Source organism: Saccopteryx bilineata, chromosome 3 (assembly GCF_036850765.1).
Source record: "Saccopteryx bilineata isolate mSacBil1 chromosome 3, mSacBil1_pri_phased_curated, whole genome shotgun sequence".
Lineage (NCBI taxonomy): Eukaryota > Metazoa > Chordata > Mammalia > Chiroptera > Emballonuridae > Saccopteryx > Saccopteryx bilineata.
In genome coordinates this window covers 126,939,179-126,966,704 of record NC_089492.1, presented here as the reverse complement: position 1 = coordinate 126,966,704, position 27,526 = coordinate 126,939,179, and the positions used below count along the sequence as shown (strand labels likewise).

General features: G+C 39.5%; 1 long non-coding RNA gene across 2 annotated transcripts in view; it reads right to left on the bottom strand.

Annotated features, from left to right (window-relative positions):
- Nucleotides 1–1,868: 1,868 nt before the first annotated feature.
- The window catches only part of LOC136330476 (uncharacterized), a 57,935-nt gene continuing 32,277 nt past the window's right edge, over nt 1,869–27,526 (bottom strand). For both annotated transcript variants that reach the window (XR_010730312.1, XR_010730313.1), the window contains exon 3: nt 1,869–3,027. This is a non-coding gene — a long non-coding RNA (uncharacterized lncRNA). The remainder of the gene's footprint in view (nt 3,028–27,526) is intronic.

The following is a 27,526-nucleotide window of genomic DNA, read 5'->3' as shown; positions in this document are numbered from 1 at the left end:
TTTATCAATGTCACCCCATTAAAATTAATTTTTTAAAAAAGGTCTTAGTAGGGCCATCTCTAGTATGTGCCTTGGCGCATGCGCACACGCACAAGCACACACACAGGTGCTCGTGTGACAGCACCTACCCACACCCCCATCACATCCACACATCTTCCTGCTCTAGCTTTTTCATCATTCATGTTTATAAGAAGAAAGTCTGGGGGGCTGACCTGTGGTGGCACAGTGGATAAAGCATTGACCTGAAACGCTGAGGTTCCGGGTTTGAAACCTGGGCTTGTCTGGTCAGGGCACATATGGGAGTTGATGCTTCCTGCTCCTCCCCCGTTTTCTCCATCTCTTTCCTCTCTCTTTCTCCTCTCTCTCTAAAAGTAAATAAATATTTTTTAAAAGATGTTTAAATAAGAAGGAAGCTTCCAGTTTTCAGATGTGCATGTAGGTAGCTTGGAGTAGCCACTGCATTCTAATAAGTAAAAACCTGAACAAGGGAGAAATCAACTCTTCCTGGATTCATAAGAGAGGGGAGGACGCAAGGCAACCTGCTGCCACCAAAACTGGAGGGACAGACAGGAGATAAGGGAGTCACGGCTTCCTGAGCAGGCTCTGAAGCAGAAACCACCACAATAACCAGTGCCAGACGGCAACCTGAACTGTCGTTGACAAATTCTTGGAGGCGCAGGGTGGACAACTCTGAGAGTTCAATATTCCAAAGGGGGCCCAGTCATGGAAGGGGGGCACAAGTTTGGAAATTTACCTCCTCCAGGAACTCAGGTAGGTTCCCAGAGTAAATATTGGAGAAAAATACCCTCATGTTTCTAGGAGGGGAACGTGACCATTTTTGAAATAGCCAGAGTTCTCTGTTCTTCTGTCATCAGGAGAAACTGGTTAATCAGAGTCTAACCTGGTGGTGTACAAACAGAGCCTATCTAACCTGAGGGGAGGGAAATACTCAACTCCAGTCAGCTCTAGACATCCTCCCACACCTAAGGGAAGAGAAAAAAAATTAAAACATTTGTGAAGCTTACAGTCCAGAGGGACAGGCTCATTAAAAAATTGAGACCTAATCATAGGACTATAGAATGTCTCCTCTCCCCCTCATACTTCACCCCCATGTTGTTAAAGCCCTGTTTACAGGGGTTCCCTTTACCAGATAAATCATGTCCAGCTCTTAAAAAAAATATTACAAGGCATAGAAAAGGCGAAAGCATAATCTTACAAAGCAGAGCAACTATAGAAACCAGCCATGGCAGTGATGTTGGAATTATCAGACTGAGAATTCAAAACAGCTGAAAGGAACCAAGTTTTGCCATCTTGAAGCTGCATGCTTTGAATATTGACTTTAAGCTGTTTATCAAGAAACAAAAGACTCATAATAAGCCCTTGACCCTCCCTCCTTTCCTGCCCAAGAAATTCAGACAGAAAGAACTGCCTCATAGATTTTTCTCATTCTCTACATGACACCATAGCCTATTTAAAAACATCAAACCACTATAATATCCCAGGGTTTCCAATGTCAGGCTTGAGGTTACTCTTTTTGAAAACCTATCTAAAGTTGTACATAAACTAAGGAAGTTTTTAAGAAGCCTTCGCTCTGTCTTTCAATTTGGAATTTTCAGATTCTCCTCTTCCCCAAGAATTCTACGTCCAGTATGTTGGGATGTGCTGGATCCGAAGAAGGGGAAATTATGAGTCCTGTTGGACCACTATGCTTGAGTGATGTTTGGAGATAAAACCATTTGCAGATTTTAAACATTTGCTTAAAGTTTGACAGAAAACATAATTTTATTATATGTACATACACAGTCATATTGCAGTAGGCATACATACATGTTTACAAATATATATATATCCTTTCTTTCATTGGCAGAGATGCAGAGATGAATAGCAGCAGAATTGTTTTCGAGCTGCACATTAAGATATAGACCAACTTTACGCAGTGGAATTAGGTGGCATTATTTGTGAAACAACAGAATGGGAGAGCGGGACACGGAACAGAATTTATCATGGGGCTTGCTGGACTGAAGAGGTTCTCTGGGCCCCATTGATGTCTGTCAGGGCATCTCTAAGCATCAGCTCTCAAAATATAAAGGGACTTTATGAATTTAAAGTGTCAACCATTTTTATTTCTCTGTTAAGACCACATAGTCAGATTGACAGTTTAATGTGGAACTATTCCCCGTTAGAGATTCTAATATTTCATCCTTTCTGCTGTGATGTTCAAAGTGGGATTTTGTTGTTATTCAGTTGCCCCTTACATGCTATCAAGGGTATCACCACCAACATTTTAAAGAACTTATTAAAAAATGCTACATTTATCTATGAACTCATTTATGGTATTACCTAAATTGTGGCATCAGGACAACCACAGTTGAAATAGTTTTGTTTTAGCAATCACCAAGGCAACAGTATCTATAACCCTAGCAGGACTGTGGAGCTGACCTCTGTGTGATGGTGGAAACCAGATGATTTTTACAACTCTCCCAACTGAACAAAGACAGTCACCACTCTAAACGACCTTGTGGGGTTTGTGATAGCTTGCTATTAACTGTTTGGGAAATAGTTAAACTAGAGTGACAGCAAGGTGTGATTCGTCTGTTTAAAATAGCTTTTTATTTCCCCCATTGGTAGCATTTATAACCTCTAGGGCCCTGGTAGTCACTTCATCATCATCCAATCCCACATCAACCTTGGATATCCAAATGCATAGAAAATGCAAGAAAGTTTACAGACAGTGAGGTAGGTGTTTGATGTTAGACATTCACTTTTGAAGACTGTACAGAATTCTAAATGCAAAAAAGTTGGTGAGGATAGATAATCTTGTGCAGACATATCTTGTCATGCAGCCACACAGAGAAGAATATGACCACAGACATCTTGGTTGGGTTACACAACCCTACAAATGGAGCCAATGCATCAACAATGGAGGAAACTGGAAATGGCTTCTTCACGTACTCCAGTTGGCCATTTGTGGGAAGGGGGTTGACAAGTTAGCATGTTTAAAACATCAGGACACACATCAGTCTGCTGCTACAAAAAATGAAACAAAAGAGAATATTAATATTCATAGACCAGTTAAAACAGTACAGAACATACTGAAGCTTTTAACACAGTAGACAAATTCAATGTGTGCTCTACTAGAAATAAAACCAATAGACTATTGCAGAGGTAGTCAACCTTTTTATAACTACCGCCCACTTTTGTGTCTCTGTTAGTAGTAAAATTTTCTAACTGCCTACCGGTTCCACAGTAATGATTTATAAAGTAGGGAAGTAACTTTACTTTATAAAATATATAAAGCAGAGTTACAGAAAGTTAAAGCATATAATAATAATTACTTACCAAGTATCATACTTTATGTCAGATTTTCGCTAAGTTTGGCAGAATAAATTTTTTTTTAATTTCATATATTTTTTCTTTTTTATTTTTTTATTTTTTAAATTAAATTTAATGCAGTGACATTGATAAATCAGGGTACATATGTTAAGAGAAAATATCTCTAGATTATTTTGACATTTGATTGTGCTGCATACCCCTCCCCCAAAGTTAAATTGTCTTCTGTCACCTTCTATCTGGTTTTCTTTGTGCCCCTCCCCTCCCCTAACCCCTCTCTCCTTCTTCACCGCCTCCCCCCTCCCCCAACCTCCCGCCCCTGTTGCCATCACATTCTTGTTCATGTCTCTGAGTCTCATTTTTATGTCCCTTCTATGTATGGATTCATCTTAGTTTTTTTTTTTTTCTGATTTACTTATTTCACTCCGTATAATGTTGTCAAGGTCCATCCATGTTATTGTAAATGATCCGATGTCATCATTTCTTATGGCTGAGTAGTATTCCATAGTATATATGTACCAAAGCTTTTTAATCCACTCGTCCTCTGACGGACACTCGGGCTGTTTCCAGATCTTCGCTATTGTGAACAATGCTGCCACAAACATGTGGGTGCATTTCTCCTTTTCGAGCCGTTCTATGGTGTCCTTGGGGTATATTCCTAAAAGTGGGATAGCTGGGTCAAAAGGCAGTTCGATTTTCAGATTTTTGAGGAATCTCCATACTGTTTTCCACAGTGGCTGCACCAGTCTGCAATCCCACCAGCAGTGCAGGAGGGTTCCCTTTTCTCCACATCCTCACCAGCACTTATTCTGTGTTGTTTTGTTGATAAGCGCCATTCTGACTGGTGTGAGGTGATATCTCATTGTGGTTTTAATTTGCATTTCTCTAATGATTAGTGATGTTGAGCATTTTTTCATATGCCTATTGGCCATCTGTATGTCCTCTTTGGAGAAGTGTCTATTCATCTCTTTTGCCTATTTTTGGATTGGGTTGTTTGTCTTCCTGGTGTTGAGTTTTACAAGTTCTTTATAAATTTTGGTTATTAACCCCTTATCAGACGTATTGTCAAATATGTTCTCCCACTGTGTAGTTTGTCTTTTTATTCTGTTCTTGTTGTCTTTAGCTGTGCAAAAGCTTTTTAGTTTGATATAGTCCCATTTGTTTATCCTGTCTTTTATTTCGCTTCCCCGTGGAGATAAATCAGCAAATATATTGCTCCGAGAGATGTCCGAGAGCTTACTGCCTATGTTTTCTTCTAAGATGCTTATGGTTTCACGGCCTACATTTCAGTCTTTTATCCATTTTGAGTTTATTTTTGTGAGTGGTGTAAGCTGGTGATCTAGTTTCATCTTTTTGCAGGTAGCTGTCCAATTTTCCCAACACCATTTGTTAAAGAGGCTGTCTTTACTCCATTGTATTTCCTTACCTCCTTTGTCAAATATCAGTTGTCCTTAGAACTGTGGGTTTATTTCTGGGTTCTCTGTTCTGTTCCATTGATCTATATGCCTGTTCTTATGCCAGTACCAGGCTGTTTTGAGTACAACGGCCTTGTAGTATAACTTGATATCAGGAAGTGTGATACCTCCCACTTTATTCTTTTTTAAGATTGCTGAGGCTATTTGTGTCCTCTTTTGGTTCCATATAAATTTTTGGAATATGTGTTCTATATCTTTGAAGTATGTCATTGGTATTTTAATTGGTATTGCATTGAATTTATAGATTGCTTTGGGTAATATAGACATTTTAATTATGTTTATTCTTCCTATCCATGAGCACGGTATATGCTTCCACTTGTTTGTATCTTCCTTGATTTCTTTTATCAATGCTTTGTAATTTTCCGAGTACAAGTCTTTAGTCTCCTTGGTTAAGTTTACTCCTAGGTACTTTATTTTTTTGGTTGTAATTGTGAAGGGGATTGTTTCCTTAATTTCTCTGTCTGACTGTTCATTGTTAGTGTATAAAAATGCTTCTGATTTCTGAGTATTGATTTTATATCCTGCCACTTTGCTGAATTTATTTATCGGGTCCAGTAGTTTTTTGACTGAGACTTTAAGGTTTTCTATATACAATATCATATCATCTGCAAATAATGATAGTTTTACTTCTTCTTTTCCAACTTGAATGCCTTTTATTTCTTCTTCTTGTCTGATTGCTGTGGCTAGGACTTCCAGGACTATGTTAAATAAGAGTGGTGAAAGGGGGCACCCCTGCCTTGTTCCTGATCTTAAGGATATTGCTTTTAATTTTTTCCCATTAAGTATGATGTTGGCTGTGGGTTTCTCATAGATGGCTTTTATCATGTTGAGGTATGTTCCCTGTATTCCCACTTTGCTGAGAGTTTTGATCATGAATGGGTGCTGGATTTTATCAAATGTTTTTTCTGCATCTATTGAAATTATCATATGGTTTTTCTCCTTCTTTTTGTTTATGTGATGAATTACATTGATTGATTTACAAATATTGTACCAGCCTTGCCTCCCCAGAATAATCCCACTTGATCATGGTGTATGATTTTTTCCATATATTGTTGGATCCGGTTTGCTAATATTTTGTTGAGGATTTTAGCATCTATATTCATCAGAGATATTGGCCTATAATTTTCTTTCTTTGTGTTGTCTTTGCCTGGTTTTGGAATCAGAATTATTCTCGCCTCATAAAAGGTGCTTGGAAGTCTTCCTTCCTCTTGAATTTTTTGAAATAGTTTGAGAAGGATAGGAGTTAGTTCTTCTTTGGATATTTGGTAGAATTCCGTTGTGAAGCCATCGGGCCCTGGACTTTTCTTTGTTGGGAGTTTTTTGATAACTGTTTCGATCTCCTTTGGTGTAATCGGTCTGTTTAGGTTTTCTGATTCTTCCAGATTGATTTTTGGAAGATTGTACGTTTCAAGGAATTTGTCCATTTCATCTAGGTTGTCTAGTTTTTTGGCATACAGTTCTCCATAGTATTTTCTTACAATATTTTGTATTTCTGTTGTGTCAGTTGTTATTTCTCCTCTCTCATTTCTAATTTTATTTATTTGAGTCCTCTCTCTCTTTTTCTTGGTGAGTCTATTTAAAGGTGCATCAATCTTGTTTACCTTTTCAAAGAACCAGCTCCTAGTTTCATTGATCCTCTGTATTGTTTCTTTAGCCTCTATGTCATTTATTTCTGCTCTGATCTTTATTATTTCCTTCCTTCTACTACATTTGGGCTTTACTTGCTGTTCTTTTTCTAATTCTTTTAGATGCAGGGTTAAGTTGTTTATTTGAGCTTTTTCTAGCTTCTGAAAGTGTGCCTGTAGTGCTATGAACTTCCCTCTCAGCACTGCTTTCGCTGTGTCCCATAAATTTTGAGTTGTTGTATGCTCATTGTCATTCGTTTCTAGGAATTTTTTTATTTCTTCTTTGATCTCATTCTTAATCCATTCATTATTTAACACCCTGCTATTTAGTTTCCATGTGTTTGAGAATTTTTGAGCTTTTCTGCTGTGATTCATTTCTAGTTTTATGCCGTTGTGATCGGAGAAAGTGCTTGATATGATTTCAGTTTTCTTAAATTTGTTGAGAGCACTTTTGTGCCCTAACATGTGGTCTATCCTAGAGAATGTACCATGAGCACTTGAAAAGAATGTATATTCTGCTGCTTTAGGGTGAAAGGATCTGAAGATATATATTAAATCGAGTTGATCTAGTGTTTCCAATAAGTCTGCTGTTTCTTTGTTAATTTTCTTTCTTGAGGATCTATCTAGTGATGTTAGTGGGGTATTGAAATCCCCTACTATTATAGTATTGCTGTTGATCTCGCCCTTTAAATCTATCAAAGTCTGTTTTATATATTTGGGTGCTCCTATATTAGGTGCATAGATATTTATAATAGTTATATCTTCCTGTTGGATTACTCCCTTTATCATTATGTAGTGGCCTTCTTTATCTCTTACTATATCCTTTGTTTTAAAGTCCAATTTGTCTGATATAAGTATTGCTACCCCAGCTTTTTTTCATTTCCGTTTGCATGAAATGTTTTTTTCCATCCTTTTACCTTCAATCTATGTGTGTCTTTTGTTCTAAGGTGTGTCTCTTATAGACAACATATGTATGGGTCCTGTTTTCTTATCCACGCAGCTACCCTATGTCTTTTGATTGGATCATTTAATCCATTTACATTTAAGGTTATTATTGATATGTAGTTGTTTATTGCCATTTTCTTCTTTAAAGTTGTATTCCTTTTTTTGCTATATTCTTTTCCAACTTTGATCTGTTTACAACAGGCCCCTTAACATTTCTTGCAGCCTTGGTTTGGTTGTAATGAATTCCTTGAGTTGTTTTTTGTCTGGGAAGCTTTTTATTTCTCCTTCGATTTTAAATGATAGCCTTGCTGGATAAAGTAGTCTTGGTTGTAGGTTCTTGTTCTGCATTACTTTGAATATTTCTTGCCATTCCCTTCTGGCCTCAAGTGTTTCTGTTGAGAAGTCGGATGTCATCCTTATGGGGGCTCCTTTGTAGGTGATAACTTTTTTTTCTCTTGCAGCTTTTAATATTTTCTCTTTATCGCTTAGCTTTGGTATTTTAATTATGATGTGTCTTGGTGTAGGTTTCTTTGGGTTTCTCTTTAATGGAGTTCTCTGTGCTTCTTGGACTTGTGGGAGTTTCTCTTGCATTAATTTAGGGAAGTTTTCAGTTATGATATGTTTGAACAAAGTCTCTATCCCTTGTTCTTTTTCTTCTTCTTCAGGAACCCCTATGATGTGGATGTTATTTCTCTTCATGTTGTCACAGAGCTCTCTAAGTGTTTCCTCTGACTTTTTGAGTCTCTTTTCTCTTTTCTTCTCTGCTTTCATGCCTTCATTCCAGTTGTCCTCCAACTCGCTGATTCGATCCTCAGCTGTATCCATCCTGTTTTTAATTCCTTCCATTGTGGTCTTCATTTCTGATATTGTATTTGTCATCTCTGACTGATTCTTTTTTAATATTTCAATATCCTTTTTTATACTTGTTATTTCTTTATTTAGGTTTTCAAACTGCCCCTCCATTGTTGTTCTAAGATCCCTAAGCATCCTTACAATCATTATTTTGAACTCCGCATCTGGAAATTTGATTATTTCCATATCACTCAGCTCATCTCTCAAAGGTGTCTCTTGTGGTTTCATTTGGGTTGCACTCCTTTGTTTTCTCATAATGGTGTTTTATTTGTATAGTTGGTTGAGTCTAGGCTTGGTGTTGTCTGCCTCCAGTTTTCAGTTGTGTTATTTCTAGGTCTCGGCAGAATAAATCTTTATAAAACAACTTACTATAGTTAAATCTATCTTTTTATTTATACTTTGGTTGCTCTGCTACCACCCATCATGAAAACTGGAACATCCACTAGTGGGCGGTATGGACCAGGTTGACTACCACTGGACTCTTGGGTATCAAGAATTTTGGTTGAAAGTGATAAGATATAAAGAAGAAATAAGAAGAACCAATGAATATATTGAAGAAATGATCTACATAACCAGAAGACAAAGAAAGACAAATTAAAAGTTGACAATGGTAAAAGAGAGTGAAAATATTGCAGTACTGGTAGGGTATGGAATGTGATTATTTATAAGTGTCAGGTGACAGCACAACCTTTATGGCTGCCAAATTGTCATTTGGGTCACCCTTAATGACAAGCTGTGTTCAAGAAACCCTAGTATTGCACTTGGTATCCTAAACAGGCTTTAGAAGCCAGAGATGGCATGACTGAGACTGGAGATACCCACAGACATACCCATCATAATCACCACAGGCTGCTGGAGATCTTCTGCCTCAAGTTTTTTTGTTTTTTTTAAAAGGGGAAAAAAAATCTTAGAAAGGAACAGAAACAACTCCAGAATAAATGAATAACATTAAAATTTATTCAGTTTGATGGTCCCAGTGCTATCACAAAGGACTATAACTTCTATGGTGACTTCCCAGAATGCATTGGTTTTGAAGCTCTTTTTCAGCTTCAGCTGCATCACTCTGACTTAACTCACTGATACCCCGTTAGTCACTAACTGGACACTGATGTGTTTCTGGATTGCATTTCAATGTTGTACAGAGCAAGAGAGCAATTCCTATGGATGCCGACGTTAGCACAGTTGTGGTCTGAAGCACAGGTGGAGCCCCAGATGGGTGCAATCTGTTATTTACATCTGAGTGATTGAAACTAAACTACCAGATCCTAAAAGCTTTAATTACAGCAGTGATAATTGGTCTTTTCCTGCTTATTTTCAGTATGAGGAGGACAAATTCCAGTTAATGAAGCAGACCTTGTTTCATGAAGATTCAAATTTTATGCCTCCAGTTTAGACTGATATATTCAGCTGTCTGCATGACATTTTTACTTAGATATCCATTCTTTTTTTTCTGAAGTGAGAAGTGGGGAGGCAGAGAGACAGACTCCTGCATGTGCCCTACTGAAATCCACCCGGCATGCCCACTAGGGGGCGATGCTCTGCCCATCTGGGGCATTGCTCTGTTGCAACTGGAGCCATTCTAACACCTGAGGTGGAGGCCATGGAGCCATCCTCAGCACCTGGGCCAACTTTTGCTCCAATGGAGCCTTGGCTGTGGGAGGGGAAGAGAGAGATAGAGTGAAAGGAGAGGGAGGAGGGGGGAGAAGTAGATGGGTGCTTCTCCTGTGTTCCCTGGCCGGGAATCGAACCCGGGACTTCCACATGCCAGGTCGATGCTCTACCACTGAGCCAACTGGCCAGGGCCTAGATATTCATTCTTAAACATGGCTTGTACTAAGCAACCTCCCCCCAAGAAAACTTTTTCTAGTTCCTAAAGCAACTATAACAATGCCTGGCACATAATGGTCATTGTCTTCCCCATGTCAGTAAGTAGCAATGCCAACCTCCCAGTTAGTTGCTCAGGTCAAAAATCTTTCTCAGACATCCATCAGCTAATTTCTGTCATCAAAACTTTTCCAAAATTTAAGCACTTCTCACCAACTCCACAAGATCACCCTATTCCATGTAACTGGGTTTTTTATTTTTGATTTTTTTTGCATGAATTATTGCAAGAGCTTTCTACCTGATCTCCCTGTGTGTACTTTTGTACCCTACATTCTGTTCTCAACACTGTAGCCAGAGTGATCCTTTTCAAATATAAATCAGGCATGCCACTCCTCTTCCTAAAGCCTTCAATGGCTCCCATCATCTCAAATAAAGGGAAAAGTCCTTACAGTGGCCTATAGGGCCTTAAAGAGCCTTTCCCCCATACCCGCATTACATCTCTACTATTCCCACTGCTCCCTTTGCTCTCCTGCTATTCTCCATAGAAGGCAGGTGTGCTCTTGCCTCAGGGTCTTTGCACTTACTTTCCCTTAACCTGGACCACTCTTCCTCACATCTGCAAGGCTTACTTTGTCACCTTCTGACATTCTTTGTTTAAATGTCATCTATTTTTGAAATCTTTGCTGTAGCTACTCACCTCCCTTGTTTTATCTCCCCTGTGCCTGTTTTTATCTTTCTCCATAGTATTTACCATCATCATATATTTTATTTATCACCCACTTCCCAATGGAATCTAAGCTACACAAAGGCAAGAATTTTTGTCTATTTTTTCTCTTTCACTGCTGTGTACTAAGCAACAGAACAATGCCATGTACATAAGAGAATGAATAAACTAAATTTAATATTTTCTCCATAGTAGTTCCTCAAATTGAGAGGGACTCTTTGCATGCTAGCAGCATGTTTTCCATAATCAGAGAAGACGGAAACATTTTGCTATGGAAGTCAACAAATGGTCAAAAGTTTTTATGTTTTTTCACCTCATAAACATCAAGGTGTCCCCAGTGAAAAGTCTGAGTGACTATTGTCATTTAATACAAAATATAAACTCAAAATTGTTGTATGTGCTTTTCATAATTGTGGATCACCAACAAATTGAGATAAATATGACCCAATGCCCCACTACTGCTCCACTATAGGACTTTTTATTCTAATAATTCACAAAAGCCTGGGAATTGCCACGAAGAACATCATATGAGAGAACATTTAAATACATTTCCTCTGAGACTTATATTAGACATGGATTGTGCTATGAAACCTACTCTAAATATTTTCCAGTACATGTTCATTCAAGTTTCTGAAGTCTATCAAAGAATCAGATCCTGTTGGTAAGTATGTTTATGGCTTTGACTATTGTGGCAAACCTTATAGATAGGTTGGCTCACTCAGAGCCCGTTTCCAGCCCCTGCCCCATTGCCTTCTGCCCGAGGCTGTAACACGAATCCTGGATTCCTCAGCTGTTCATGCAGTCAGAGGTACCCAAGGGACAGTCTGGCCAAAAAGACAGGAAGAAGTCTGCTGGTTCCATACATCTGCCTCTCCTCCTCCATTTTCCTGCCTTAGAATGAAAAGGGTGCCTGGAGGTTAAGCAACCATGAAATCAAAACAAAAAATGTGAAGCACAGTGAACCAGAAATGTAGAAGGGACCTAGAATACTAACATCTTTTTTTAATATATATAAATAAATGTTTATTTTAATGGGGTGACATCAATAAATCAGGGTACATATATTCAAAGAAAACATTTCCCGGTTATCTTGTCATTTAGTTCTGTTGCATACCCATCACCCAAAGAGAGATCGTCCTCCATCACCCTCTATCCAGTTTTCTTTGTACCCCTCCCCCTCCCCCTCCTTCTCCCCCTCTCCCTCTTCCCCTCACCACCCCCCGTAACCACCCCACGCCTTTCCATGTCTCTTAGTCTCGTTTTTATGTCCCACCAATGTATGGAATCCTGCAGTTCTTGTTTTTTTCTGATTCACTTATTTCACTCTGCATAATGTTATCAAGATTCCACCATTCTGCTGTAAGTGATCCGATGTCATCATTTCTTCTAGCTGAATAGTATACCCTGGTGTATATGTGCCCCATCTTCTTTATCTAGTCTTCTATTTTTTTTACAGTGATTAAAAGCCTTTAAGCAAACTCTTGGCCAATACAGCAAGAATCCATAAAAGAGTAGTGTCCTTAACATGTTCACCAAGTCCAAGTTGGCCCCATCACCATGCCAAATTCCTGAAAAATGCAACCCAACCACAGTTCAGTCTGTTAGGAGCTGTCACAGGGAGCAGGAGTCCAGGAAAAGTCCACATCCAGGAAAAGTCCGCATGGCACTGGAATTGTTGTCACCATTCTATACTTTGCAGCTCATGTCCAAGTCCCAATGACCGCTGCTTCTAGCTGGTAATGATTCAGGTAGACTGGAAAGGCCATTTGCAGCATGCGTGGATATGGAGCTTCGGTTCTCCTCTGCCTGGAGAGATGAGACCAGGTTGCTTTTCCCTGGAGCTCTGTGACTGTGGCATGGTAAAGAGAACCTTGGGATACACTAAGCTGGGTGGCAAAGGAAGATTCATAATAGAAGTTGGCAAAAGGGGGAAAGAGAGCTCTAAATTAGGAGTAGGTCCCGGCCTGAAATATGAGTGGGGCATTGAGGTAGGAGGAATAAAGGAAACACTATATATTAAGCAAAGCAGCAGAAAATAGGACTATCAACACCCACAACAGAGATCTTTGAGGGAAGAATATAAAACCTGACTATTCAGGCAAAACATAGTTAAGTGGCCCTTGTGCAAATGAGATCAGTTTACCTGCTTCTTGGAAGAAATACCCGAGGCTCGTCCACAGTGTCGTAGATGGGGCCAACGGCTCTGGGCACCTTCAGCCTTCAGTGGCTAACCTGAGCATTCTGGGCAAGGTTAGGTCATAGGTGGCTGCAGCAGGGCTGGAAGAGACTGAACCCTCCCTTAGAGGGGCAAGGGAGAAGCCTACCTTCCAGTGTCCCTGTTTCCTCACAGCAGAGGCATGTAAGCCTGGCAGGTTTTAGCTCAATGACCTTCCTTTCCACTATTGAAGCAGGACCCAGATGGCATCCTATGAGACCCCTTTGGGGTGTTGGAGCCTTTAAGGGTGTATCCTAAAAGCTGGTAGTTCCCCTGATCTCTATTGGGCTTTTTCTGCCTCTAGGTATCTTAAAAGCCATGCTCAGAAGATCTCACTGAGGGGTTTGAGGATCCCCCTCCGCCTATATAAATCTTTTCCATATATCTGGAGCTATTTGGAAAAAGTAAAACAGTGTTATTAGCTGGATCTAATAAAGAAGGTAGTAGTTTGCAGGCAAAAAAGATTTGGTGTCTCCTGTTCATCAGCATTCAAAAGAAACGTAAATTTTCTTTTTTTAAAGTAAGAAGCATGATATGGTAGACCCGTAGGAGTTCCAGAATATGACTACTCCCTTTAAAAAATTTTTTTTTAAATTGACCTTAAAATGTTTGCTGAGGAGATGACGTCAGAGTAATGGCGGAGTAGGAAGCGATACCGATAAATCTCCCCCAAAATTCAACAAGATCTTCAACCAGAAACAGAAAAACCTATACTTGGAGCCTCCAGATGCTTCACAATACACCCGAAGGTATGGTCGAGTGAAAAATTGGCTAAATATATAACCAAACCCTGAAGGAAATAGGGAGTAAGAAATGCTCCGCCTTCCTCACTAACCTAAACAGGGCGGCTTTCTCTGGTAACTGTGAATATAGAAACTGAGGCGGGCAAAGGGGGTGAATACATCCAGGCCGCGCACAAAAGGCCGAACCAGGCTGTGGCACGGAGATCCTAGCGGAGGAAAAACTGTTCCTGTGGCAAGCCGGGCAATACAAGCTAACACTCGCGCCAAACCCAAACAAAGAAAGACAAGCGGGGCAGCCATTTTACCCGGTCTCCTGGTCGGTGCGCAGTTAGTGGACGAGAGATCTCTTCCTAAGCCCCAGAAGTGGGTGTCCGTGTTGCCCCACAGAGAGGCAGGGTGAGAGGCCTTTCTGTGGGCCGAAAGCAGAATCTCTGGGCAGCCCCAGCGCCCTGGGAAAGCCGCGCATGGGAGGGAGCGAGAACTAATTCCAACAGTGGAAATTTTCCGTGCTGGTGAGGGTTTCACTCAGGGAAACGCGGCCGGCCTCATATCCTGGTGTGCGCGCGCAGATAGGTAGTGAGCGATTCCTCCGAGTGCCTTGGCAGGGCGCGCCCGTGTTATCGCACAGAGGGGCAGAGTCAGGGGCCTTTGTGTGGGCAAAAGCGGAATCTCGGGCCGCCCCAGCGCCTTGCAAAAGCCGCGCACGGGGACGGAGCGAGAGCGAATTCCAGCGCTGCAAATTTCCATGCGGTTGGGGGTTTCACTCAGAGCGTGAGACTACTGGAAGGATATCCTGGATTGCGCGCACAGATAGTGAATGAGAGTTTCCTCCAAGCACCCCGGAAGTGGGTGCCCGCCTGTGTTACCGGACAGAGTGGCAGAGCCAGAGGTCTTTGAGTGGGCGGAAAGCCCGCCTGATTATGCTAGCAGCTCTGACTGACTGAGCCTTACCCAGAGCCCTGTGCTGAGTGGAAATAGAGTGGGGAGTTGCCAGCTCTTTGAACCTCTTACTATCCAGGCAGAGGCAGCAACAACCCCATAGCTGGATTATCAGGCTACTAATTGAGGAAGGAAAGACTAGGAGAAAGGCTCCAGGAACACGGACTCTCTCACTGTCAGAGCCTATGAAAGCTAATGAGCCTTGACTCCTAACGAGACTAAAGCACAATACATGACATTGCCATAGAGACTTATCAACTGCAAACCTCTACCTGAGCGTGCCAAAGGGGCAGAACCTGGGGTACAGAGTCACCGACCAGGAAGAGGGAGAGAAAAGAAAAAACAAGAAGATAACCTCTCAAAATAAAGAATAATCTGCAGACTTTATAACCTATCCCATTTTATTATATTTGTTCGTTTGTTTCTCTTATCTTCATTCTTGAGACTTTTTTTCCTCCTCCAATTTGGCCGATTAACTCTCTGCCGGTCTTACTCTCTCCTCTCCTTGAACTACACTACCCATAAGTGTTACATCTCCCATTATCTTTTTTCTCCTCTTCCTTTCTCTCTATGAGGGTTGCACTCCAAAACCCTTAACTCTCTCTCTCTCCTTTCTTTTTTCTTCTTTTACTGGTTCCCTCTTTTTTTCTCTCTCTCTCTTTCTTTTCTCCCTCTATATTAGTTTCTTCCTTTCTCCTTTACATCTCCTCTCATTCAAACCTCAATAACAAACAAATTATCTTATCTGGGACTCAAACTTATGTTTGTGGCATTTTGGGGGTTTTTTACTTCACCTTTTTAACTCACTAGCAGTGCTCCCATCCCTGGCTCTCCATTTTATCTAGTTCTTGTTCCACTAAATACAATAGTATTTTTTTAATTTGTCCCCCCATTTTTCTGTTCTCTTATTCCTCTCATCATAACTCTTAGACAACACCAACACCTAAAAGCAAATCATTTTATTCTTGACCCAAATTTTTTCCTTATTTGCTTTTTGTGGGTCCATACCGCCCCCCTTTTTTTTTCCTTTTTTTTTTCTTTCTTTTTTTTTTTTTTTTGCCCCTTTATTACTTTTCCCCAATTCAGGACCTCCATCACAGGCATTGTTTGTTATAATTCACAGTTCACCACAAGATTTTCTCAAGAAAAAGGGGAGAGGAGAGGAAAAAAGGAGGGGGGGAATAATTTCCTTTTTTTAAAAATTATTATTTTATTTTTCTTTATTTCATTATTAATTTTTTTTTAAAAAAACAACTCTTTTAGATTTTTTATTTTTTTAACTTTTTATTCTTTATTAAATCTCATTAATACTATCAACAAAACCACCCTCAGATGCCATTAAGGAAGAGAAAATCGAATATCATGGATACAAAAGAAAGAGAGGTAACACAGCTAGATGAGGAAAAATCTATGGAGAAAAAATTTAATATATTGGAAACCTTGGAGCTAAATGACAGAGAATTCAAGATAGAAATCCTAAAAATCCTCCGAGATATACAAGAAAACACAGAAAGGCAATTTAGGGAGCTCAGAAAACAACTCAATGACCACAAAGAATATATGTCCAAAGAAATTGAAACTATAAAAACAAATCAAACAGAGATGAAAAACTCAATTCACGAGCTGAAAAACGAAGTAACAAGCTTAGCTAATAGAACAGGTCAGATAGAAGAGAGGATTAGTGAAATAGAAGACAAGCAACTTGAGGCACAACAGAGAGAAGAAGAAAGAGACTCAAAAATTAAAAAAAATGAGATAGCCCTACAAGAATTATCTGACTCCATCAAAAAGAATAACATAAGAATAATAGGTATATCAGAGGGAGAAGAGAGAGAAAATGGAATGGAGAACATACTTAAACAAATAATAGATGAGAACTTCCCAAGCCTGTGGAAAGAACTAAAGCCTCAAATTCAAGAAGCAAACAGAACACCGAGTTTTCTTAACCCCAACAAACCTACTCCAAGGCATATCATAATGAAATTGACACAAACCAACAGCAAAGAAAAAATTCTCAAGGCAGCCAGGGAAAAGAAGAATACAACATAGAAAGGAAGGCCCATTAGATTATCATCAGATTTCTCAGCAGAAACTCTACAAGCTAGAAGAGAGTGGACCCCAATATTTAAAGTCCTGAAAGAGAGAAACTTTCAGCCACGAATACTATACCCATCAAAGCTATCCTTCAAATGTGAAGGAGAAATAAAAACATTCACAGATACAGAAAAGATGAGGGAATTTATCATCAGAAAACCCCCACTCCAGGAATTACTAAAGGCGGTTCTCCAATCAGATACAAAGAACAAAAAAAAAACAGAGCCACAAGTAAAAGCTCCAAGAAGAACACAATAAAACCAAATTTAAACTGTGACAACAACAAAAAGAAAGAGGGGGAGAAGATGGAGATTAACAGTAGCAAAGGACGATGGAGTGCAAAAGTACTCACAAAATAGTTTGCTACAATGAACAGGGTAGGGACCCTTTTCATTACTCAAAGGTAACAACCATTGAAAAAGCCACCACAGAAGCACATGAGATAAAAAAGATAGCAACAGAGGAAAGATGTATGGAATACAACCAAATAAAAACAAAAGATAGAAAAACGAAAGAGAAGGATCAAACAAGACACAAAACTAACAGAAAGCAAGATATAAAATGGCAATAGGGAACTCACAAGTATCAATAATTACACTAAATGTAAACGGATTAAACTCACCAATAAAAAGGCACAGAGTAGCAGAATGGATTAAAAAAGAAAATCCAACTATATGCTGCCTACAGGAAACTCATCTAAGTAAAAAGGATAAAAACAAATTCAAAGTGAAAGGCTGGAAAACAATACTCCAAGCAAATAACATCCAAAAAAAAGCAGGTGTAGCAATACTCATATCGGATAATGCTGACTACAAGACAGGAAAAGTACTCAGAGATAAAAATGGCCATTTCATAATGGCTAAGGGGACACTGAATCAAGAAGACATAACAATTCTTAATATATATGCACCAAACCAAGGAGCACCAAAATATATAAGACAGCTACTTATTGACCTTAAAACAAAAACTGACAAAAATACAATCATACTTGGAGACCTCAATACACCGCTGACGGCTCTAGATCGGTCATCCAAACAGAGAATCAACAAAGACATAGTGGCCTTAAACAAAACACTAGAGCACCTGGATATGATAGACATCTACAGGACATTTCATCCCAAAGTGACTGAGTATACATTTTTCTCCAGTGTACATGGATCATTCTCAAGAATTGACCATATGTTGGGCCACAAAAATAACATCAGCAAATTCAGAAAAATTGAAGTTGTACCAAGCATATTTTCTGATCATAAAGCCTTGAAACTAGAATTCAACTGCAAAAAAGAGGAAAAAAATCCCACAAAAATGTGGAAACTAAACAACATACTTTTAAAAAATGAATGGGTCAAAGAAGAAATAAGTGCAGAGATCAAAAGATTTATACAGACTAATGAAAATGACAATACGACATATCAGAATCTATGGGATGCAGCAAAAGCAGTGATAAGAGGGAAGTTCATATCACTTCAGGCATATATGTACAAACAAGAGAGAGCCCAAGTGAACCACTTAACTTCCCACCTTAAGGAACTAGAAAAAGAAGAACAAAGACAACCCAAAAGCAGCTGAAGAAAGGAGATAATAAAAATCAGAGCAGAAATAAATGAATTAGAGAACAGAAAAACTATAGAAAAAATTAATAGAACAAGGAGCTGGTTCTTTGAAAAGATCAATAAAATTGACATACCCTTGGCAAGACTTACCAAGGAAAAAAGAGAAAGAACTCATATAAACAAAATCCAAAATGAAAGAGGAGAAATCACCACGGACACCGTAGATATACAAAGAATTATTGTAGAATACTATGAAAAACTTTATGCCACTAAATTCAACAACCTAGAAGAAATGGATAAATTCCTAGAACAATACAAACTTCCTAGACTGAGTCAAGAAGAAGCAGAAAGCCTAAACAGACCTATCAGTAGAGAAGAAATAGAAAAAACCATTAAAAACTTCCCCAAAAATAAAAGTCCAGGCCCTGACGGCTAAACCAGTGAATTTTATCAAACATTCAAAGAAGACTTGGTTCCTATTCTACTCAAAGTCTTCCAAAAAATTGAAGAAGAAGCAATACTTCCAAACATATTTTATGAGGCCAACATAACCCTCATACCAAAACCAGGCAAGGATGGCACAAAAAAAGAAAACTACAGACCAATATCTCTAATGAATACAGATGCTAAAATACTAAACAAAATACTAGCAAATCGAATACAACAACATATTCAAAAAATAATACATCATGATCAAGTGGGATTCATCCCAGAATCTCAAGGATGGTTCAACATACGTAAAACGGTTAACGTAATACACCATATCAACAAAACAAAGAACAAAAACCACATGATCTTATCAATAGATGCAGAAAAGGCTTTCGATAAAATACAACACAATTTTATGTTTAAGACTCTCAACAAAATGGGTATAGAAGGAAAATATCTCAACATGATAAAGGCCATATATGATAAACTATCAGCTAACATCATATTAAATGGCACTAAACTGAAGGCTTTCCCCCTTAAATCAGGAACAAGACAGGGTTGTCCACTCTCTCCACTCTTATTTAATGTGGTACTAGAGGTTCTCGCCACAGCAATCAGACAAGACAAAGAGATAAAAGGCATCCATATCGGAAAAGAAGAAGTAAAGGTATCACTTTTTGCAGATGATATGATCCTATACATCGAAAACCCCAAAGAATTCACAAAAAGACTACTAGAAACAATAAGCCAATACAGTAAGGTCGCAGGATACAAAATTAACATTCAGAATTCAATAGCCTTTCTATATGCCAACAATGAAACAACTGAGAAGGAACTCAAAAGAATAATCCCCTTCACGATTGCAACAAAAAAAATAAAATACTTAGGAATAAACATAACAAAGAATGTAAAGGACTTATATAATGAAAACTATAAACCATTGTTAAGGGAAATTGAAAAAGATATAATGAGATGGAAGAATATACCTTGTTCTTGGCTAGGAAGAATAAATATAATCAAGATGGCTATATTACCCAAAGCAATATACAAATTCAATGCAATTCCCATCAAACTTCCAATGACGTTTTTTAAAGAAATAGAGCAAAAAATCATCAGATTTATATGGAACTATAAAAAACCCCGAATAGCCAAAGCAATCCTAAAGAAAAAGAATGAAGCTGGGGGCATTACAATACCTGACTTCAAACTCTATTATAGGGCCACGACAATCAAAACAGCATGGTATTGGCAGAAAAATAGACACTCAGACCAATGGAACAGAATAGAAAGTCCAGAAATAAAACCACATATATATAGTCAAATAATTTTTGATAAAGGGGCCAACAACACACAATGGAGAAAAGAAAGCCTCTTCAATAAATGGTGCTGGGAAAACTGGAAAGCCACATGCAAAAGAATGAAACTGGACTACAGTTTGTCCCCCTGTACTAAAATTAACTCAAAATGGATCAAAGATCTAAACATAAGACCTGAAACAATTAAGTACATAGAAGAAGACATAGGTACTCAACTCATGGACCTGGGTTTTAAAGAGCATTTTATGAATTTGACTCCAATGGCAAGAGAAGTGAAGGCAAAAATTAATGAATGGAAAAAAACAGGAACTGTATTATTCCATACGTAGGTGGGACATAATAGTGAAACTAAGAGACATTGATAAGAGTGTGGTGGTTACGGGGGGGAGGGGGGAATGGGAGAGGGATAGGGGGTGGGAGGGGCACAAAGAAAACAAGATAGAAGGTGACAGAGGACAATCTGACTTTGGGTGGTGGGTATGCAACATAATTGAACGACAAGATAACCTGGACTTGTTATCTTTGAATATATGTATCCTGATTTATTGATGTCACCCCATTAAAAAAATAAAATTAAAAAAAAAAAAATAAAAATAATGAATGGGACTACATCAGACTAAGAAGTTTTTGCTCAGCAAGAGAAACTGATAACAAAATAAACAGAAAGCCAACTAAATGGGAAATGATATTTTCAAACAACAGCTCAGATAAGGGCCTAATATCCAAAATATACAAAGAACTCATAAAACTCAACAACAAACAAACAAACAATCCCATAAAAAAATGGGAAGAGGATATGAACAGACACTTCTCCCAGGAAGAAATACAAATGGCCAACAGATATATGAAAAGATGCTCATCTTCTTTAGCTATTAGAGAAATGCAAATCAAAACAGCAATGAGATACCACCTCACACCTGTTTGATTAGCTATTATTAGCAAGACAGGTAATAGCAAATGTTGGAGAGGCTGTGGAGAAAAAGGAACCCTCATACACTGTTGGTGGAAATGTAAAGTAGTACAACCATTATGGAAGAAAGTATGGTGGTTCCTCAAAAAACTGAAAATAGAACTACCTTATGACCTAGCAATCCCTCTACTGGGTATATACCCCAAAACCTCAGAAACATTGATACGTAAAGACACATGCAGCCCCATGTTTATTGCAGCATTGTTCACAGTGGCCAGGACATGGAAACAACCAAAAAGCCCGTCAATAGATGACTGGATAAAGAAGATGTGGCACATATACACTATGGAATACTACTCAGCCATAAGAAATGATGACATCGGAACATTTACAGCAAAATGGTGGGATCTAGATAACATGATACGAAGCGAAATAAGTAAATCAGAAAAAACCAGGAACTGCATTATTCCATACGTAGGTGGGACATAAAAGTGAAACTAAGAGACATTGATAAGAGTGTGGTGGTTACGGGGGGGAGGGGGGAATGGGAGAGGGAAAGGGGGAGGGGGAGGGGCACAAAGAAAACAAGATAGAAGGTGACAGAGGACAATCTGACTTTGGGTGACGGGTATGCATCATAATTGAACGACAAGATACCCTGGTCTTGTTATCTTTGAATATATGTATCCTGATTTATTGATGTCACCCCATTAAAAAAATAAAATTATTTAAAAAAAAAAAAAGTTTGCTGAGTACACTTTAATAATACCTTAACTTTAAAGATTGTAGGCATGATAAAATACAGTAAATGCTTTTGCTCCATATGCAGGAGCATTTTTACTTTAGCCAGTTTAGGAAATCCAATAATAGAACAATACATACAGACCATGAGCTATAACATGCTTAGCAGCCTCTCCTGTTCTGACAGAGGTTACTATAGATCCAGAATATGTATCCACTGTAATGTGGACATACGACTGTTTGCCAAATGAAGGTATATGAGTAACATCCATCTGCCAAAGTTGTCCTGGTAGGGTCCTTGAGGGTTAACTCCAAATGAAGGGGCAGTATAGGATCCCTTGGACAGGATTTCCCAATCTGCCATGCTGCTTCCCAAGAAAGTTGAAAATGTTTACACCGGGCTGCAGCGTTCTGGTGATGAATAGTAAGTATGAGACTGACTTGCTCGGTCTGTCATGGTTGCTCCATATACTTTTCTTTTGGGTAGCTTGCTCAACAAGGGCATTCCTAGGCCCTGGCCAGTTGGCTCAGTGGTAGAGCATTGGCCTGGTGTGCAGGATTCCTGGGTTCGATTCCCGGCCAGAGCACACAGGAGAAGCGCCCATCTACTTCTCCACCCTTCCCCTTCTCCTTCCTCTCTGTCTCTCTCTTCCCCTCCCGCAGCCAAGGCTCCACCGGAGCAAAGCCACCCGGGCACTAAGGATGGCCCCATGGCCTCTGCCTCAGGTGCCAGAATGGCTCTGGTTGCAACAGAGCAACACCCCAGATGGGCAGAGCATTCCCCCCCCTGCCCCCGGTAGGCATGCCAGGCGGATCCCGGTCAGGCGCATGCAGGAGTCTGTCTGACTGCCTCCCCATTTACATCTTCAGAAAAATACAAAAAAACAAATAAAGAAAAGAAAAAATACAACAACAACAAAAAAAAGAGGAAAAAAAAAGGGCATTCCCTTGTGCTAAAGCTCCAGGGAGCATAGAGTGAGCTTGAGTATGTCCTATGAAACATGGAGCTCTATGTTGACATATAAGTCTTTGAAGAAGGAGGAACTGCTGAAATAGTTCATTAGCATTTGTCCCTAAGACAGCAGTCTTTATAGTGGAAACACCATAAGTAAATATTTGCTGCCTGTCTATAGATTAAGGGGGGAATATGGCAAATGCTGAAAAGCCATGATCTTTGTGCTCCTCCCCTCCCCCAACCCCCTCCCTTTCCTCCCCCCACCCTGTAACCCCAACATTGTTGTTCATGTCTCTGAGTCTCATCTTTATGTCCCACCTATGTATGGAATCATATAGTTCTTAGTTTTTTCTGATTTACTTCTTTCGCTCAGTATAATGTTATCAACATCTTGATTGATTGATTCAATCTCCTAACTAGTAATTGGTCTGTTCAGATTTTCTCTTTCTTTTTGCTTCAATCTTGATAGGTTGTGTTCCTAAAAATGTATCCATTTCTTCTAGGTTTTCTAGTTTATTCGCATATAATTGTTCATAATAATCCTTTGTATTTTTTGTGGCATCAACTGTAATGTCTTCTCTTTCATTTATAATTTTATTTATTTGAGTCTTCTTGTTTTCTTGCTAAGTCTAGCTAAAGATCTGTTTATTTTGCTTATCATTTCTTAAAACTCTTAGTTTTATTGAACTTTTCTATTGTCTTTTTAATCTCTATTTCATGTATTTCTACTCTGATTTGTTATTTCCTTCCTTCTACTAATTTTAAGCTTAGTTTGTTTTACTCTTTTTAGTTCCTTGAGGTGTAAAGTTAGGTTGTTTATTTGAGATATTTCTTTTTCTTAAATATAGACATTTATCACTATGAACCTCCCTTTTAGAATTGCTTTTGCAGCCTCCTCTAAGGTTTGGTATGCTGTGATTCCATTTTAATCTGCCTCAGGATACCTTTTTGTTTGTTTGTTTATCTTTTTCTTTGACCCATTGGTTTCTTAGTTTAATTGCCTCCTATTTGTAAATTTTTCAGTTCGCTTTTTTTTGGTGGGGGTGGAGAGGCAGGTCCTTGACTTCAGTTTTCTACCATTGTGATTGGAAAAATGCTTGATATGATTTCAGTCTTCTGAAATTTATTAAGACTTGTTTTGTAGCCTAACATGCAATCTATCCTGAAGAATGTTTCATGTGCACTTGAGAAGAATGTGTATTCTGCTGCTTTGGAATGTTCTGTAAATGTGTTAGGTGCCTCCCAGGGGTCTCAAACTCGCGGCCCACCCACCAATTTTGTGCGGCCCGCAGACTAATCAAACTTCATGGATTAGTCTGCGGGCCAGTCTGCGGCCGCACAAAATTGGTGGGCGGACCGCATGCGGCCCGCTGGCCGCGAGTTTGAGACCCCTGCTCTAGTCTAACGTGGTCTAACATGGCACTAGGGCCAGGCCATCAAGGACTGCTTTTCCTTGGTGGTAGCCACAAAAGCTAAGGCATCAGTCATGTGCACAAACTCCATCCAGGGAGATATTGGCAATTTGAAGTGGGCTTCAGAGATGGTGTGTCTGCTGGCTTCCCAGGTTTCTGGGGAGCTTTGCAGTCAGCCTCTAGATGTGTGAGAAATTAGAAGGCTGACCCTCAGACAGTAGCCTTTAAAGTATGCAAACAGGCCTTTTTAAGGGAAAGACCGAGAGATGGGTGTTTCTACATGGTCCCTCTGCACTGAACCCTAGAAGGATAAGTGGTTTAAAACTGTTCTTTTGTTTGCTATAGTCCTGTGGAACTCATAAACCCAATAGGCTATCAGAGCCAGGTGATCAAGGGGTGTGTCCCTTGAGTGGCAGCCACAAAAACCAGGACATCAGACACAAGCTCCTTCCAGAGAGACAGGTTGACCTAGAGCTGGCCAGAGGGAGACTGCAGACCAGCACCTACCTGTCTCCCCAGCCTCTAGGGGGGATCACAGTCTGTCCTAGATGTGTTCTCATTTAGAAGCCAGCACTCAGGCAGCAGGTTTTGAAGTAGATAGATAAGCCCCTTTCAGGGAAAGACTGGTACTGGGCTTTTCTGTCTGTTCTCTCTGTGCTAGGGGGTGAGTGAAAGGTGGGGTGAGCAGCCACAGTGAGCCCTCAGGACTCTATTAAGAACTGTTGCTTTGTTTGCTAAGTATTGTAGATCTTGTGAATACAAGTCCCATTGGCTTTTAGAGATAGGTGTCCCCCTCACCACCACCAATTATATGTCCCTGTGATGGGGGTGAGGTTTATGGTGAGAGTGTGTCTCAGCCTTTCCTACCCATTTTGTTGGTATTCTGTCCTTTGTCCAGTATGTAGGAGTCATTCAACTAGTTTCTAGATTTCTTTCAGAGGGTAACATGTAGCTATAAATTTGGTGTGTCTGTGGGAGGAGGTGAGTTCAAGAACCTCCTATGTCACCATCTTGGAACAAAACTTCCAGGAGAAAACTCCTTGGCATGGGTCTTGGCAATGATATTTTGGATGTAACACCAAAAGCACAAGGAACAAAAGCAAAATAAACAAGTGGTATGACATCAAACTGAAAGGCTTCTGCACAGCAAAGGGAACCATCAACAAAACAAAAAGGCGCCTTATGAAATGAGAGAAAATATTTGCAAATTACACATCTGATAAGGGGTTAATATCCAAAATGTAAAACAAATTCGTAAACTCAATACCAAAATTAAAAAACAATAAATAAATAACCAGATTTAAAAATGGGTAAAGGGCCTGAACAGATATTTTTCCATAGAAGATATCCACATGGTCAATATGTATATAAAAAGGAGCTCAACATCACTAATCATCAGAGAAGTGAAAATCAAGACCACAATAATGTCTCACCTCATTCCTGCTAGGATGGTATGCATTTGAAAAAAGAAAAGGAAAGTAAAATGGTAACAAAGGTATGGAGAAAGGGAACCCTTGTACACTAAGGATGAGAATGTAAATTGATACAGCCATTATGGAAAACAGTATGAAGGTTTATCAAAAAACATAAAATGGAATTACCATATGATCTAGCAATCTCACTTCTGAGTATTTAGCCACAGGATTTGAAATCAGAATCTTGAAGAGGTACCTGCCCTCCTTGCAGCATTATTCGTAATCGCCAAGATAAGGAAACAAAATAAATGTCTATTGATAAATGAAAAGAAAATGTGGCATACATACACTGCTACAGATTGAGTGTTTGTGTCCCCCTACCAAAATCCATGTGTTAAAATCCTAACCCCCAAGGTCATGGTATTGGGGGATGGAGCCTTTGGGAGGTAATTAGGTCATAAGGGCAGAGCCCTCATAGATGGGATTAATGTTCTTATAAAAGAGGCCAAAGAAAGCTCTTTTCCCCTTCCATCATGTAAGGGCACAGAGAAAATACCTTGTGGACCAGGAAGTGGCTCCTAAACAGACACTGGATCTACCAGGGCCTTGATCATGGATTTCCCTGCTTCTACAATATTTATAAGCTACCAGTCTTTGGTTATGTTATAGCAGCCCAAACAGACTAAGACACATAAAATGGAACATTTTCAGCCTTTAATAAAAAGAAAATCCTGCCTGACCTGTGGTGGCACAGGGGATGGAGTGTCGGCCTAGAATGCTGACGTTGCTGGTTCAGAGCCCTGGGCTTGCCTAGTTGGGGCACATGTGGGAGTTGATGCTTCTTGCTCCTCCCCTCCCTCCCCGCACCCCATCTCTCTAAAAATAAATAAATAAAAATATTAAAAAATAAAAAGAAATAAAATCCTGCCATTTGTGACATGATAGACATGAGGATGTTGTGTTAGGTGAAATAAACCAGGCACAGAAAGGCAAATAATGTATGATCTCACATATATGTGGAATAGTCAAACTCATACAAGCAGAGAATAGAATGGTGGTTTTCAGGGTCTGGGGAGGAGGAAATAGGGAGATGGTTGTTAAAGGGTTCAAAGCCTCAGTTATGCAAGATAAATAAGTTCTGGAGATTTAATACTCAGCATTGTGGCTCTAGCAATATTGTACTGTATATTTAAAATTTGTTAAGAGAGTAGACCTTGCCTGACCAGGCAGTGGAGCAGTGGATAGGGTGTCGGACTGGGACACGAAGGACCCAGGTTCGAAATGCCAAGGTTGCCAACTCGAGCACAGGCTCATCTGGTTTGAGCAAGGCTTACCAGCTTGAGCCCAAGGTTGCTGGCTTGAGCAAGGGGTCACTTGGTCTGCTGTAGTCCCCTGGTCAAGGCACATATGAGAAAGCAATCAATGAACAACTAAGGTGTTGCAACGAAGAATTGATGTTTCTCATCTCTCTCCCTTCCTGCCTGCCTGTCCCTATCTGTTTCTCTCTCTGTCTCTGTCACAAAAGAGAGAGAGAGAGAGAGAGAGAGAGAGAGAGAGTAGACCTTATGTTAAGTGTTCTTAACGCACACACACTCACACAAATAATAATAAAGTGTATATGAAGACCATTTGGGAGGTAATGAAAATGTCTATGGCCTTGATGATTATGATGGTTTCTCAGTGTATACTTACCCCCAAACTCCAGTTGTATACATTAAATATGTACAGCTCTTTACATGTCATACAAGCTCTTTACCTTAAGAAATAATTTTTGGAAAAATAAATGTAGTGACTTAACAACAACTATTTTTTATCTCCCTTGGTTCTTGTGGGCCAGAAATACAGGAAGGGCTTAGCGCTATACTTCTGAGGTCTCAAGTAATGAAGTTGAATGATGGCTGGAGCTGGAACATCAGAGGACTAGAACAGTGGGGGACTAGCCAGGCATTCATATAGTCTTCTATTCATATAGTCTGAGGGCCTCTCTCTGTGATCTCTCCACATAGGTTAGCTTGAGCTTCCTAATAGC